Below are 15,135 nucleotides of genomic sequence, written 5' to 3' on the forward strand. Positions count from 1 at the left end.
AGTGAGCTAAAGGTGGAGCTCAAGGCTAAGGAGGAGCAAGAGCACAACTAGCAAAGGAAACTTGAAGACAAGAATCAAGAGCTAATGGGACTTCAAAGGGAGTACAAGTTCTAGATCCTGCAATAAGAAGAGCTGCAAGGACAGATAAAGAGGGTCCACGACGCCATGGAAGAGCTTGTAGCCAAAGAAGAAAAGAGGGTCCAAAGGTATCAGGAAAACGTGGACAAGTTGGAGAAGAGGGTGGATGTGGAGTTAGAAGAGCAAAATAGACTAGAAAGAGAAATCGAGAGGAACAAGAGCGGAGAATAAGGGCCTTAGCCCAAAGGCATAATGAAAGCTTTGAAGAGATGAAAAGAAGAGAAAATGAATGGGTGGGCAGGAATGAAGGAAGGGTAAGAGACTTAGCGAGCTGACTAGTCCTTGCAGAAGGTGACAAGGTGTTACTAGAAAGCGGGGTAGAGGCAACACAAATAAGCTTGGAAGCCCAATAATGCACCTTCCTCAACACTCTCTTAGACGCCACACAATCTGAAGAGGAGGAGGCCATTGAATCATTAAGAAGAAAGCTAGAGAACTCGCTTGAAGATTCTAGGATATGGACTGCACATCCAAGAATAAGCAGTAGGGCGGCCGAAGGAAGCAGAGCCACAAGAGCACAAGGGAGAGAGTTGCAAAGACTGACTAAAGAAGCATGGCCAAGCCTTGAAATGGGGCAACAAGACAAGGAGTTAGTCCCACAACCCCCCTCTCCATGGCTTGAAGTACAGCAGGAGGTAGACAACATAGCTGGAAAGAAAAGCAGAGACCAGAAGAAAGAGAACAAACATGCTGGACTAGGCATGGAGGAGGTTGAAAGCTCAACTAGTAGTGGCCCCAAAAGCGCCCATCCCTCCAAGAGAAGACTGTTTCCTAGTAGATTGGAATGTGTAACTCATAGTATGGGAATAAAAAGAGAATAACTATGACCCCTTCGAATTTAATTTTTGATTCCCCACTACATTAGGCAGAGTGTTATCAACCAAGGTGGTGGAAGAGGTGATTAATGTAGAAGAAGGATGGGAGATAGGTGGGTGGCCGAAAGAGAGAAGAATCTCACCTTATGGGGAATCGAGGCTCCTGACTATTGGGAGAATAAGGTTAGGAAGTGCCCAGAATGGTGAAGGGCTATGAGTGCCAGCCAAGATGGAGAATGTGCATCTAGGATGGCAACATGGATTCCAGGATGTCATTTTGCAACACCCTACACTTCAAAAGGAATAACCGCACCTATATGCCATATCCTAGAAGGTTAGGAGTGGAATTCAATCCAGACATCCATGGTCGATATGAATTCCCAAAAATTTACAATGTCAATGCCAGTAAGCCCGAGAAAGCGCTCACCTTCTCTGAGCAGGACTTGTATACCTCCATTGATCACTTCCTTAATGAATTCAACTCTTGCCTGGACCCCACCTCCCTGACAACTTGTAATTACCTTAGGCTCCTTAGAATATTATTAAGGCAAGACCCTACTCCACAAGAATATTGCCTCCCACCATTAATTTTTTATCTCAATGTCGGCATAGATAGTTGTGCAATGACTAGGCTAATGATACACATTGCCCTCTTGCCATGTTTTTGTGTAGTCCTCTTAAAGGACATGAACATCAGCCATTTCACTGGTTGCAACCATCCCTTTTTGTCCACTACCCCTCTCAATGTTCGAATGAGCCTAAAAGGATACATGCAGGGGAAAACAATTTCTTAGTAGGTCCCTTAAATCCCTAACTTCTCCCTCTCATGGCCACGACGATGAAGACAAACTTCTCGTCAAAAATTGTTTCAAAAAAAAAGAAGAAAAGAAGAAAAAAGAAAGAAAAAGAAGAAGAAAGACACCAAAAGAAAGAGAAGAGAGAGGAGGAAAGGAAAAGAACAAGACAATAGAGAAGAAAATCACAAGAAAAGCAAGAAACTCATGAGTGTTACGATCACTGCACCTAGGGGTCCTCAAGTTAGGTGCACCTGGTGGCTTCGAGTAGTGAGTTCTGTCCCTAATCCCCTAGGCCATTTTGATCCCCCATTTCATGCTTAGGGCACATCAAGGGTAGGGCACACCTAGGGAGATCAACCTTGCTTATGGTTAGACCTGTCTCCCTAAGTTGCTCCCACTGCACCTCCCTACCGCATGAACTAGGTCCTCAAGTGTAGAACGATACCCAGCTCACCCAGGTCCCAGTTTCACTAGCATGAGCACAATGCACCGCACGATAAGGTAGACACACCCCTAAGCCATGCACTTTTCTTCTCTTTGCAGATACATTCGAATGCTCCTAACCAGCGACATTGAAGGTCCCATTGGTCACTTGACATCCCCTCGACCTCCACCATCACCATCAATTGACAAGCTTCTCTCCCACGACCAACCTCCACAAGGCTCCATCATCAACTCATACAACCACCCTTCAAATCGTTGAGCCTCACCAACAAAGACATGTAAGTGTTGTGGAACTAGCACTCGATTAGGAGAGGAGGGCAATGTTAACCCTAATGTGAGATGGAAATAAACAAAATTAAAAATAAGGAATAATGCACAAAAAGAAAGCCCGGCAAATAATAAGAGAGGAAAGACCAAAAGCACAAAAGGTCAAGTCGAAGGTAAGACGTGTTGAAGGACATGGATCTCGAACATGGCTGTAGCAATGGAGGTTGGAATGTAGTAATTAGAACCGTGACAACATAGGAAAATGACATGAAATGTTAGTTGGTTGAATTAGGTTCCAAGATAGAATGCTTGGAATCATAAATAAAATCCCGACGAGTAGGAGATGACAAGGACTCACAGTGAAGTACAATAGTCTTGCATTGAAAAGTGAACAAAGTATATGCTTTTATAGCTTTCCAGATTTTCCACTCTCCTCATTGTGCATATGGGATTCATGACATCTCTTCCTGAAGCATACATCATTTGTTATTTCTCAAGACCCCCCCTCAAATGATGAGTCCCTACACTTGATGGCTTTTGCCCCCCCTACATGATAACATGGCTCGGGAGACTAGCTCATAGGCAGCCTAGTCAAGGTAAAGCTTGAGATTTTTACATCTTTGGCAAGGGTTTTTACAAAGAAAATCCACTAAGGGAAACATAGAGATCCAATATGGGAACAAATTCCTTAGAACAATCTATTAGAGTTGTTGATGGTAGCAGAAGCATCTTCTTCTTCTTCTTCATTCATGAATTGGTTTTGGTGGTGGTCATTCTGCATCTGATGTGCTCTTTTGTTGTGAAAACATTCACTAGCTATATGGCCAATCTTACCACAATAATGACATGTCATCTGACTTTTTTTGTCGGTGTTGAATCCTCGACATCTTCCTTTGGGTTTAGCATCTCCTTTGGTGTATAATAGATTTTTCCTAGATGATGGGATACCATCTTTTGCATTCTTGTTCTTCTATTTGTTCTCTTCATCAAGAAGAGAGTGCTCAATATCTTTAAGTGAGAGGCTAGGAACATTACTTAGTGTTGAGACAAGATTCTCATATGGTTCATGATTAACACTGGCAAGTAGCACTGCTATTGCCTCATCCTCATCAATATTCTTTTTAAGAGTTGCTAGCTAAGTTTTAAGACTCTTGAACTTATTGATGTGTACAATCATAGATGAACTTTCTTTTACATCCAACCTATAAAATTGCATAAGTAATTCTACCTTTAAGTTCTTTGCTTGTGTACCAAAGATCTTGTCAAGTTCTTCCCATGCCTTCTTTGCATCCTTGATGCCAGAGATGTGGTGTAATACATCATTGATAGACCCTAGGCAATAATTCCTAGAGCTTTGTTGTTCATCTTCTTCCATGCCCTTGTTTTAGGCTATTCTTCTGCATCGTCTTCCTCTTTAGCATCTTCTTTCTTGTCATCTGCATCATCTTCCTCAAAGAGATCCTAGAGGTCTTTCCTCATGAGATGGTACATCGTTTTATCCTTCCAGGCGTGAAAGCCTTCACCATTAAACTTTGCTATCTGTTCCAGTTCAGTCATCCTAGAAGGAGGTCTTACCATGAGAACACTCGAGTAGTGTCTGTCCTTTTACAATGAGACAGAGACTTATAAGGAATGAGATCAATAAATATTTCAAATCATTACAAACTGAGAGTAGGCTTTGAAGTAGCTGAAATGAAATCATAAGATGATTTACCCTTGAGTAAGGTAAAAAAACTAAGTGCCAAGAAGAACTTATTGAGTATCAATAGATACTATGTCTTGAAGATCTTGATATTGGACTTCATGTTGCTAGGTAATTTCTGAGCTTCCTTGGGCACTTCCAAGTCTCCAATAGACTTCAGAGGTAATGTCGGAGTGATCAAAATCACTATTGATGATGGTAGTCATAAGAAGAACAAGAATGCCAAGCTTTTAAGTTTCTGGCTATGGCTTCCAACACAGTACACAATTAGGGTTTGTGTAATATCTCTTTGTAGAGACAAAATTTTGTCAAGCTACATTAGCTAGAGATAGCTCATATGTAGAGCTATCAATTCCCTATGGAATTCCTAGAGATTGCGTCGTGTACTGTGCATGTAGAGTGTACAAACTACTACAAGAAAATTTTGCACCAGATTTGGGTATTTTTGCAATCCTGTAGGGTGCAATGTCGGCCTCTGATGCTATGGGGAGAAGAGCCTCAACATGAAGAACAACTCTCTTGAAGGAAGCGAGAGCTAAGATGTTCTGGTTTGTTCACATTGACTCCTCCAAGGTTAGTAGGTATGGCAGACAACCATGGCAGTTCAAGGTAGAGTGTGGATTGAGTAAAGTAGAGTTAAAGATTGAAGACTTTCTGTGGCTATGAATTGAGTTGAGATTCAAGAGATTGAAGGAGTAGAGAATAGGACTAAGCCATGCTTACCATGTCTCTGATACCATGTTGAAGGACATGGATGTCGAATATGGCTGTAGTTATGGAGGTTGGAATGTAGTAATTAGAACCATGACAACATAGGCAAATGACACTAACTATTACTCGGTTGAATTAGGTTGCAAGATAGAATGCTTAGACTCATAAACACAATCCTGAGTAGGACATGACAAGGACTCACAGTGAAGTATAATAGTCTTGCATTGAAAAGTGAACCAAGTACATGCTTTCATAGCTTTCCAACATTTCCACTCTCCTCACTGTGTATATGGGATTCATGACATCTCTTCTTGGAGCATACATCATTTATTATTTCTCAACACAAGGTGCATTTTAAAATGCAAAGGTGTCACCAAAATTTTGTAAAAGAGCACTAGGCTCCCTCTTGTGCAAATTGTAAAATCTAGAGGGGCAGAGGTGAAGGGATAATGAAACTAGGAGGGAATAGGAAAAGAGGACCTTGACAAGATGCTCAGTCATGTAAAAAAGGGGATAGGTGCCCAAGGGATTTAGGGCTTGTATATAAACTCAAAAAGTGAATGGCTAAAGTGGCTTCTTCTTCCTCTCTTCTTCTCTCCTTCACTTGTGTGTGCTTGTGCTTGAGAGAGGGAGTGTGAGAGTGCGAGGGAGTGAGTCAGCGTGTGAAGGGGAGGGACTGTGGTGGAGAAGCTCTCCATCTTCTCCTCTCTTTTTCCTGTATTCTATTCTCTTCTCTTGACCCGCACACGGTTATGGAGGATGGAGCTCGAAGGAGGAGGAATGAGGTTGCTCGAGCTTGCAACTAGGATCATGGAGCTATCGAAGTGCTTGTGGGAGGAGGCCACTCATTCGGGCATCAAGGTAAGCTCACTACTCCTGTGGGATCAAAGGTGCGTCAGCTAGGTGAGAGATAGCCATTAGAGATCACTTGAAACGCTTGAACAATAAGTGGTCTGTGGGTCTTGGCGGTTAAGTGTGAGCTCCCACTACAATATGAATGTTGTACTATGCTCATTTTGCAATCATTGTGCTGGCTACATTGAAAATATAGAAGTAGTTTGTATGCACATGGTTTTGGGTGATTATTTGATGCTTGAAAAATAGCGAAGAAATTATCAAAAAATGCATGCAAGAAGGCATTCTTAATATCCTTTTGCTACAAACTCCAACCTTTGGCTGCTGCTAAGACAATCACACACCTAACAGTTGCCATCCTAGCAACTGGACTGAATGTCTCTTCATAATCTATGCCAAATGTTTGAGCATAGCCTTTTGCAACCAGCCTAGCCTTATACCTGCTAACTGAACCATGTGCATTATGCTTGACTTTGTAAACCCACTTACAGCCAATAGCTTTCTTACCCTTAGGTAAGGGTACCAAATCCCAAGTCTTATTGGATTCTAATGCAACCATCTCCTCATCCATTGCTGCATCCCAATGAGCATGACCAACAACATCCTCAAAACAAGTGGGCTCAACATCCTCAACTAGTTTCACCATATAAGCATAATGGTGAGCTTCATAACCTTCAAAACCAAATCTTTTAATAGGGTATCTGACCCTGCTAGATCTACATACCATCGGATCACTTAATGGAGCCTTTACATTACTATGAGCTCTCTGTACACCTAGTGTCTTGACTAAAGGAATACCAAGCTCATCATCCAAACTCTCTGAACCACTGAAATCTCCGTCAAATCCCAAATGACTGGTAGATGCATCATTATCATCTAGCACTTTCTTATTTCCTTTTTCCTTCCCTACAACACTTATAGATCCACCTTAAAATGTGGGGCTACTCCTTAGTCAGGAGACTAAGGGCTCATTGTAGGTATAGTCCCAGATGATGTTTCCGGTCCACTAAGTCTCTGTGATTCTTTTTCTTCTTTCTGCACATAATTGTCATGATCATTATCATCATCTAATACATCACCAGCAGTAGGTGCATGCCAGCTGCCCATCTCATCGAAGATAACATCCCTGCTCACTCTGAACTCACATGTGACAGGGTTATAACATCGATACCCTTTCTACTCTAAAGAGTACCCAATAAAAATACATTTTTCAGCCTTTGGATCAAGCTTCTTCCATAGCTCATCCGGCACATGAACATATGAAACACATCCAAATACCTTCAAGTGCGATACATCGAGCTTCTTGCCAGTAAAGCACTCTTTAGGAGTCATCCCATGAAATGCAGTTGTGGGAGTTCTGTTCATAATGTAGACAGCAGTACGGACAGCCTCAGACCGAAAATTTTTGGGCATATTCTTTTTAGCCATTAATGCTTGTGCGACTTCTGCAATATGCCTATTTTTTCTTTCTACAACCCCATTTTGTTGTGGGGTATATTTGCAAGTAAATTGCCTCTTTATCCCATGAGTCCTCAAGAAGCCAGTAAACTCATTAGAGAGGTACCATTTGTTCTCAAGCACTTCACTTTTAGGCATGTTTCTATTTCAATAGCTGCCTTAAAAGATTTGAAGTGCTCAAACACATCACTCTTTTCCTTCATGAAGTATACCCATAACTTCCTTGAATAGTCATCAATAAATGTGACAAAGTATTTGCTGCCACTAAGAGATACATTCTGTGTAGGTCCCCAAATATCTATATGCACTACATCAAGTATTTTTCTACTTACTTCTCTGTCATGCGAGAAGGGTTGTCTTGCCTGCTTACCAAACTAGCATGCTTCAGAGACTTTATGCAATTCTATAACTCTAAAAGAAGGCAACCCTGTAACCAATCCTCTGAACTGCATTAATTTCAGCCTTTGCACATTTGCATGTCCAATACATTTATGCCATATTTCAATATCTGCAACTACTCCTTTTCCTTTAGCATGCATAGCAGCATCCATTGCAGGAATTCCAGCATCTAAAGTGAACATTCAGCCAACTCTACTTCCTTTTGTGACCAACCTGCACTTATCATTAAAGTCCTCTACAAAAGAACCTTTTGCATTGAATCAGACCTGCAACCCCTGCTTTACCATTTGGCCAACATACACTAGATTCTTTGTAAATGATGGCACATGTAATACATCTGTCAGACTCTTTTTCTGGCTATCATACAAGGACAAGGGAACCTTTCCAATGTGTGAAATTGGGTGGCATGAATCATCACCTGTCTACACATAACCTGGATTTTGTAAGTCCTGCATCTCTCCAAACCATTCAACATGACTGGTCATATGATTAGATGCACCTGAATCGACATACCATACATCATCATGTGTCCCCTTTCCTGTAACTGCATTCATCATATGCTGCATAACAAACATACGCTCATTTTTTGCCTTCATTCAGTCGTGAAGATGATGCATAGTTTCCTTGCTGCAATTTACCATTGCGAATATCATCCTTTTTTGCATAGCAATGGGTTGCAATATGGCCTATTTTGCCACAATAATGGCAAACAATAGCAGAATTTTCAGAACCTCTATTCTGCCATCCACCTCTTCCTCTAGAGCTCCCCTTGCCTCTAAAGTTTCCTCGGCCTCCTGAAACCTACATTTCACCAAATTGCTGATTGAACTTGTTTTGCTAGTTATCGCCAGCATGTCCCATACCATTGCCTCTCAAAGAGAATCTACCACGTGCCCTTCCTGAACTTGAGTAAAATGCTTGATCTTGCTCACCATTTTTTTCAAATGAGTCACCCTGCATATTGATCTCTTCGGTAATCATGAGAGAGATCAACTCATCAAAATCTAGAAATGGCTTCCATACATATATTGAAGTAACAAATGATTTCCATACCTTCTTATTGTTAAGGCCACTCAAAGTGGATGAAACCAAATCATCATCATCAGGCATTGCATCAATCGCTGCTAAAGCATCTGCAATGCTCCCTCGAATGCTCCTCACCTTCAAAACATACTCATTGACAGACATTTTCCCTTTCTTCAATGCATTCAACTCTTGGTTGATTTGAATCTTTCATGCCTTTGTATTTACTGAAAACATATTCTCGAAAATTGTCCAAGATGCATGTGAAGTTCTGCATTCCTGATATGTCCCAACATTGTATTATCAATGACTGTAGATAACCAATACATTACTTACCTTTTTGTCTTTTGCATTCCATTCTTTCCATGCTTTTAATTCATCTGCAGTCGGAGGGATACCCAACTCTGGCTCCTTTTCTTCACATGAAACAAACTCATAAAAGCCCTTTCCAATGAGGAAGTTCATCACACAGAACTTCCATGAAGGGTAGTTGTTGTTGTGGACCTTCTCAATAATGGGATTTCCATTGTTCTCTGCCATTATCACAAACAAGAATACAACACAGCAAGCTAGTCTTCTGCAATCTTTCACAACATGTGCACAACACTACATCAAGCAATAGTACATGTAATTTGCATCCTGTTTGTAGATAAACCTTATGTTTTCTTCCTGTAAACACCTCAAAAATTACAGATTTGCAATTTGTAACATTTGCACCCACATTTGGTCAATACAACTGAAATCACAGTGTATCCTAAAACTGCTGTCTGCAACCTTGTGGCTCTAAAATGGGGCCTGAAGTATACAGTGCTCTGCTCGCACACCAAATCTCACAGCAATCTGAGATTTTTTATCGACCCTACTTCTGGTGCCTCCACAGGCACTATCCAAGAGAGAGAGTGGAAGAATGGGAGAGCTTCTTACCCATTGCTTGCTTGCTCAAACCTTGCTTCTTCTCCTTCACTTCAGCCTTCAAAATCAACCTCTCTCAATGGCGCAGCTCTGATACCATGTCAAGAATCACGTGATGGAAAAATTTGCTTGAGCTGCTACGCCAAACACACACTGTATACACAAGAGGAAGCTCACTCAAGAACATAAGAAGAGATATGGAGGCCAAAACGTTTTCTTGCTAATTTTTCTTCTTATTTCACACACTATACAATGTACACAAAGTATAGATAATATACAACATAAACGAAAGTGACCTTCTAAGTCAAACAGTGCATAACCAACTACACTAATCGACTGGTGTTATATCTTTGCCAGCTGTAGTAGATAGGTGTAATAAACTAAATATAATAAGTGATAAGTCAGTGGCCATGTGAGTATCATAACACGTGCTAAGTGTAGACGTGTGGACACATCTAGCCAGGCGGTCCATCATCAATGTTAGCACGTGTTGAGCTTGCCATCTCAACAGTTTTGCCCCAAAATTGTGTGGACGTACAATAGGAGATTGAAAGACATAGTGAAATGTTGAAAAATGACATAGCTGCAAGCAAGCGGGTAACTTATGCTACAAAAGAAGACATAATAAAAGTAGAGAATGAGAGAGAAAAAAAGACAAGGACTTCCTTATTGTGCATCTTGAACAGCAAGTGAAGGGACATTTGTAAAAGAAAGCACTTATTGAAGCAAGGATTCTAGACCCATCATTAGTTTGTTGAAGTTTAGAAGCGTATGTATCACATGCATTATTGCAAAGGCAAATGTTTCCACCACCATGCTTTGTGTCCATACAACACCCTTGTCCTTGAATCAAGGCTTTTTGACTTTTTAAAGCAAATCCAACACCGCTTTTCTCTTAGGCATGCTTGGAATGACTTTCTTTTCATAGACACATAGAGATGTTGTGATAATAGTTGCAAACTAGAGGCAATTAGCCAATGATTGATCTTCCAGAAAAGCCACACCATATGTAGCAGTAATAAACATGTCACCAACACATGTAGCATCATGGACAATCGGAGCCAGATATGTAGCATGGATAGCATCATTAAGAGTTTTGACTATTGCTCCTATTAAATGTGCAAGTTTTGTTTCATTTGGATTGAGTACTGTAATGCACTAGAGAAGATCCTTGGGAATCGGTGCTTCTGCACCTCTTGCATCCATTGAGTACTATAATGCACTAGAGAAGATCCTTAGGAATCAGTGCTTCTACACCTCTTGCATCCATTATGACCAAATACATTTGCTCCGCCTACAATGATAATTGAATTCTGGCCACTTGGTTGTAACATGACAACAGCATGGCCTATGGTGGAGACAAAAAATGAATTGAGATGTTTGAGTTTTACACTAGAAGATGAAAGAGTATCACATATCAATATTCTATGAGATCTTTTATGTTGGACATATGATGAATCAAGAACAGTCGGATAGATGATTTCATATTCCAAAATCACTTCTTTCCTTTGTCTTACTTGACACTTCTTCTGGATCAGTATCATTAAGATTAGAAGGAATTAGGAAAGTCACTCTACCAGCAAAAATAAAACGTAATACTGAGAAGGGATAACCTCATGTAGCAAGGATATCAATCCTTTGCAATACATTGTAAGGCAAGCTATTTAAAGTTTTGATGCATCGAGACTTGCCAGTCGATATACATTGTGCAGGCATGATTGCTATTAATCTTGACTTGAAGTTGGAGTGAAGACCAGATAATACCTTGTGGGTTACTCGGTTATCAAATATCAGTTGAAAGTTCTTGGAGTCACTCAATTATCCATTGAAAGAATGAGTTGGCATATTGCAAATTAAGGGTTTACACTAGACCCATAGACTCGATTCGGAACTAGAAACATATCACTTCCAAATTGGCTCAATAGGACCAATTACTGATGGTGCATTCCAAAAAGAGAATGTAGACCATGCTTTTTGGACTTGAACTGGTGTATCCACATCCTTGGGATTAGACTCTCATCAAAGAAGCCTATTTCCACTTCAACTCCCTTGATGCCATTGGTGCTTCAGTAGTGATACCAGTTGTGGCAACAATAGTGGCAACAATTACTATTGGTTAGAATTGCAATAGACAATGGTAGGAAAACTTCATTAACAACCACGGTTTATGATGCAAGAGATGTCTTTGCAAGAGTATTTTTTACATGGTTTTGATCCTTATCATGTGCCACACGTTAATATTGATTCTGAAGTGTCTTATAGGAGGCAACTGGTATCCAATAACAATATTATAAGTGTCATTTGAGAAATGGAATTTAGCAAGTCAGTTGTTCACATGCTTGACATGATTGATGTATTGGCATATGCACTAATGGATTTTGATATAACCATGATGGCAGCTGAAGTGATATATGCCATTCAAATAGAACAAGCACTTGCCCAACACTTGACATCTCATATGGATTGGTCGGTATAGCCATGCATCTTGGATGCTCTCATCAATATTTATGGTAATGTTGTTTTACAAGAGGGTTTAGTGCATGTACATGACAAGCATATGTTGTGGTTGTATCAATTGCTATGGAAAATGTAGCAGATCAACAAGACTTATTGCAATCATTGCTAAATTTGTACATCAATGAGTATAGACAATTACTCTCTTATGGACATCAATATCTATATGGGCAATAATATGACTATGAGCAGCATTCATGTCCTTCTCACCCATATGCTTCTCATGAGTACTGTGACGTGCCCGCCTCTGCCTATTGGCTATCTAAGCACATTTTGGCATTCCATCAAGAAATGAATCTAAGCATTAGTGCTTGGCACTCCCACGGAATGTCACAAGGTTTGTCACCTAGGGTTTCTCGGGTTCGCCTCGAAACGAAAAGTTCGCAGCCGAACCCACTAAGTTTGACCTAAAACTTGAGTCCCTAGTGGTCAAGGTCTCTTGATAGTAATCTAGCGTCAGGTCCTGGACATTCCACTTTACATAGAGCTACCCAATGTGAAGCAAATCCATATTGCACTTGTTTCAAGAAGAATGAGAAATGAGACGGATGCGTTACTCCACCTCTTTGCCCGAAGGGCATAATCCCCATTTCGGTCCCCTAAACGGCACGAATCAGGTTCTAACCTGCGCTGCCTAAAGATAGAATGATGGTAATCTTGTGAGAAGCCTCCCAGTTCCCTAGGACCACCCTAGCGTAGGGAAAATCCATTGATATTTTGCCCACCCGCTTCCCAATATAGGCAGACTTTAGTTATCTAATTAGGCCCTATCACATTTATGTGTGACATTTAAAATCATCTTCCTTAATTAAGCCTTTTAGGGAACAAGGTTCATTTATGTAATCTTATGGCACTGGTACGAAGACAATTTCAAACAAGTTTCTTGGAAGTAAACTTAATATTAGCATTTTAACTGAGATACAACTCTTGTTCAAAAAGGACAATATCCGCAATCCATGAGGACGCATCTTATTTCCTCCAAGATTCCACCCTTGCACTAGTATAACAGGGGCCCTCGAGAATCTATCTCGACTCATGCAGATCATTTGAGTAGGACAACCCGGAGGTAGGAAATTTATAGCTAGAGCCCCTTGGCATCCAAGTGTCCTCCTACATTCAATCCAACCCACGGAGAGACCTCTCATGGCAGATTCTGTCCACGTTCCCATCATGGCTATTTAGAACCCCCTTGGCTAGGGTTGGCGGTCAGTTGGGGGTGGTTTGGCACGCCTTCCAAAAGTTCAATCTGATTCATTATTCCCATTTCTTTTATGAGTTTGGGGTTATACAATCTTTTTACAAGCGGTGTTCCTAAATTTATAAGCACAAACAATGGTGCAGGCGAGTGCTCGGGACATCTGCTAAGGTGGAGTCCCTATCTTTGAGGCTTAGCATTTGTCCTTCTTGCCTTGGAAGCAGTTTCCCATATCCTCCGAGGGATAGGGAATACCTTTTTTTCCAACCCCACTCCTATGTGATAGGAGTGAGAAATTATGCAATTTTATCTATATCCAGATGGTAGCTATTCTAGCTTGCTAGTCTTAAGTCTAGGGTTCTTGCCTTGGAAGAACGACACTCGAGTTTTCTTGAATTAACATCAAGTTGTGTCATGGTTAAAGGCGATATCTTCAAGGTTGTTCTAATTTTATCGAGGCCGATGTAGGATAGAGACCAATGAGTGTTTTACTTGTCTCAAGGTCCTCCTATGAATCTTCTATGAATGTAATAATAGATTCGCTCATTCACTTTTAAACCCTAAATAAGTTGAGTTAAGCTCTATCCCTACGTATATAGGATTCAACTTATTGAACTTCCCTGAGCAATTAAGTTTAGCCCTTCATATGCACATCCTATAACTATCTTTAAGATGAGTCCCTAGCAGTGCCACTGAAAGCGTCCATGATACCACGCAATCTAGATGTGAGTCCTTCTTAAGACGATGATGCAATGTGGAGTTCTATTCTTGGGAATTCATTTCAAAGCACTTATGCAAATCATAAATAGAGACTTGTATTTTTCTTTTGTGCGAGGAACACGAATTCATCAGGCTTAATGCTAGCGTGAGCTACTTCTTTCTAAAGGTTTACAGGAGTCTAATATCCAGCTTAGTATTGCAATGCCCTAAACATACTTAACCGTTATCGTAGCAACTCACAATCCTCATGGACTTGATTCAAGCCTTTACTCCTACCTTTCCAATTTCACAAAATTCGCAATGCAAAAAGTACGATTTCCGCTTAATGATGAATATGCTTTATCATCCCGATAACCCATTTTTCAGTTTCTTTTACCTCTCAAGCATGCCAATGCTAGTGCATAAATCTAATGCACTATGAACACAATCAATAAAGTCCTTATTTCAGCATGCACAAATGCGAAATCTTTTGTGCAAGTTGTTCATTTTAAATATGCAAGAGTGCAATAAAACACAATTTCCAACATGATTGAATAATGCAACCTAATTGGTGGTTAGTTATCATAGATTTTTACCAGAATACTTCTCCCTTCCCAATGAAGTCAATCTACCTTCTTAAGAGTTCCCATCAAAGTAGTATTTATGGGGCACACTTGGTTACCAAGTGTCGTGGTTCCTTGACCTATAGCGCCATCGGTTGAAGCGGGATTCGTGCTCGATTGGGCCTTACTTTGCTTAGGAGGCATCGTATAATCCAGATTTTTCTTTGCGGCTACGCACCCAGGCTACAAGAGAGTCAATTCCTTATTGAAGGAATTCGATCGGAGAACCCTCTCAAAGAGGGGAAAAAGAAAGAGAAAGCGTGGAAGCCTCCAAGGGGAAATTTCCCTCTCCCTCCCTCTCTCTCTCTCTCTCTCTCTCTTTCTCTCTCTCTCTTTCTCTTACTCTCTATCTCTCTCTCTCTCTCTCTCTCTCTCTCTCTCTCTCTCTTCTCTTACTCTCTCTCTCTTTCCTCTTACTCTATCTCTCTCTCTCTTTTCTCTTACTCTCTCTCTCTCTCTCTCTCTTCTAGTGTTTGATAGCAAGAAAGAGTTCCGATCATAAATTTCTCTCCTTCTTATGCCTAAGGCCCTTTTATAGTGGTATTTGGGGGGGGGATAACATGGTATGGAGGCCGCCCCCCCC

At 40.7% G+C, this 15,135-nt stretch overlaps 1 pseudogene; it reads right to left on the reverse strand.

Annotated features, from left to right (window-relative positions):
- Positions 1-10,388: 10,388 nt before the first annotated feature.
- Positions 10,389-11,065, reverse strand: LOC148018646 (ribokinase-like; annotated as a pseudogene).
- Between the last annotated feature and the right edge of the window lie 4,070 nt (positions 11,066-15,135).

Source organism: Lygodium microphyllum, chromosome 21, assembly GCF_053477565.2.
Source record: "Lygodium microphyllum isolate KBCC chromosome 21, Lygodium_microphyllum_v1.1.10, whole genome shotgun sequence".
NCBI lineage: Eukaryota > Viridiplantae > Streptophyta > Polypodiopsida > Schizaeales > Lygodiaceae > Lygodium > Lygodium microphyllum.